The sequence below is a fragment of the Palaemon carinicauda genome, chromosome 33 (genome assembly GCF_036898095.1).
Source record: "Palaemon carinicauda isolate YSFRI2023 chromosome 33, ASM3689809v2, whole genome shotgun sequence".
NCBI lineage: Eukaryota > Metazoa > Arthropoda > Malacostraca > Decapoda > Palaemonidae > Palaemon > Palaemon carinicauda.
Genome location: NC_090757.1, coordinates 23233844 through 23236343, shown reverse-complemented (window position 1 = coordinate 23236343; position 2500 = coordinate 23233844).

Sequence of the window (2500 nt, the reverse complement as noted above, 5' to 3'; positions counted from 1 at the left end):
GGTCGATCAATAAAACGATTAAATCAATCTTTTTTACATTTTCTAACATTCCTGCCCAAGAAGAATGACAATTTGAAGATGATTTTAGAATGCACCGGTATTCCATATTTCTCCTATCAGAGAGACTAAGAATCTTTTGGAGCTCTGATAGGAAAGCATTCAACTTTCCTGTTGATGAAGAAAAACAAATTGGAGTCGAACAAGTTGGGAGAATTTTTAAGACTATTTCTGATTTGGTCCTTCAATATTCTCTACTTCTGTGCAGTTTCCGCCTTATTCTGCACAATCTTTATTTTTGGATCTTCAACATTATGGGCTATACATACTCATTTCAAATCCGCACAATCGTAAACTGATCAACTAATAATAACTAGTTCTCCTTTTCGAATACTTTATTTCTTCTCTCCCGTTCTCCTTCCTGTTTCCCTCTTCTTCCTGGATTTTCTGTCCGTATCCTTTCAAATAAATCAGTTATTAGTCTTCAAGATTCTTGTTTTGCTTTTCATGACTGCCTTCCTGAATCCAATTGCCGTTGATCCTTCCTTCTTAGAAGAAGGAAGTCTTCAAAACAAGAATCTTGAAGACTTCTTCTTTCTCTCCATGAGGAAGAAGAGGTCTTCAAAACCAGAATCTCGAAGACTTCTTCTTCCTCATGGAGAGAAAGAAGAAGTCTTCAAGATTCTTGTTTTGCTTTTCATGACTGCCTTCCTGATTCCACTTGTCGTTGATCCCTTTCTTTTTTCATTCTGATTATACTCACTGACCATAGTTGTTTTGGCTAATTTTTCATGGCCGAATGCAAGAAGAAAGGGACCAACGACAAGTGGAATCAGAGAGACAGTCATGAAAAGCAAAACAAGAATCTTGAAGACTTCTTCTTTATCTCCATGAGGAAGAAGAAGTCTTCAAGATTCTGGTTTTGAAGACTTGTTCTTTCTCTCCATGAGGAAGAAGTCTTCAAGATTCTGGTTTTGAAGACCACTTCTTTCTCTCCATGAGGATGAAGTCTTCATAACAAGAATCTTGAAGACTCTTTCTCTCCTCAGGGAGAGAAAGAACAAGTCTTCAAGATTCTTGTTTTGCTTTTCATGACTGCCTTCCTGATTCCACCCTTCATGTTTTTTGAAAAATAAGCTAGATACAGGAACTCTCTATTGTTGGCTGGGCGGGGCTCCCACCCTTCCTGCTAGCCCGGAGGGCTCCCCCCCCACTTCCCGCTGGCAGGGCGGGGCTCCCCCCCCCTTCCCGCTGGCAGGGCGGGGCTCCCCCCCCTTCCCGCTGGCAGGGCGGGGCTCCCCCCTTCCCGCTGGCAGGGCGGGGCTCCCCCCTTCCCGCTGGCAGGGCGGGGCTCCCCCCTTCCCGCTGGCAGGGCGGGGCTCCCCCCTTCCCGCTGGCAGGGCGGGGCTCCCCCCTTCCCGCTGGCAGGGCGGGGCTCCCCCCTTCCCGCTGGCAGGCCGGGGCTCCCCCCCCTTCCCGCTGGCAGGCTGGGGCTCCCTCTTTCCCGCTGCTGCCAGGGCGGGGTTTCCCCCCCTTACCGCTGGCAGGACGGGGCTCCCCATTTCCGCTGGCAGGGCGGGGCTCCCCCCCTTCCCGCTGGCAGGGCGGGGCTCCCCCCTTCCCGCTGGCAGGGTGGGGTTCCCCCCTTCCCGCTGGCAGGGCGAGACTCCCCCCTTCCCGCTGGCAGGGCGGGGTTCCCCCTTTCCCGCTGGCAGGACGGGGCTCCCTATTTCCGCTGGCAGGGCGGGGCTCCCCCCTTCCCGCTGGCAGGGCGGGGCTCCCATCTTCCCGCTGGCAGGGCAAGGTTCCCCCCTTCCCGCTGGTAGGGCGAGACTCCCCCCCTTCCCGCTGGCAGGGCGGGGCTCCCCCTTTCCCGCTGGCAAGCGGGGCTTCCCCCTCTCCCGCTGGCAAGGCGGGGCTTCCCCCTCTCCCGGTCGCCATGAAATACTGTTCCTTCAGGTTGATCCTTAACCACATCACTATTACTGATTACTGAAACACTTTCAACCATATATATGCCAGGACTGTTTCCAATTCAAAAGAAAAGGCATAGGACTCCTAATTACCTAGTTTGTTTAGGAAAGTAGCTGATTGTTTAGATTTGAAGAGATGGCGGAGTGTCATACATAGTAGGATATGCATTTTCATCTTCCACTGTCCACCTGTTGCTGCTTTACACATATCTTGACTAACTGTTAGTACTAATATTCATTCTCGATCTGATGGGTCCCTCTTACCACACATTAGTGTAAATATAGATTGTAGAACATAAGCAAGAATTTCTTGGTTTAGGGTACACTCGAGAACACTATTCTATCTTATTTCTCTTCCTCTAGTTTTTTATAGTTTATATAGGAGGTATTTATTTTAATGTTATTACTCTTCTTAAAATATTCTATTTTCCTTTTTTCCTTTCCTCACTTGGTTATTCTCCCTGTTGGAGCCTCTGGAATTATAGTATCCTGCTTTTCCAACTAGGGTTCTAGCTTAGCTAATAATAATA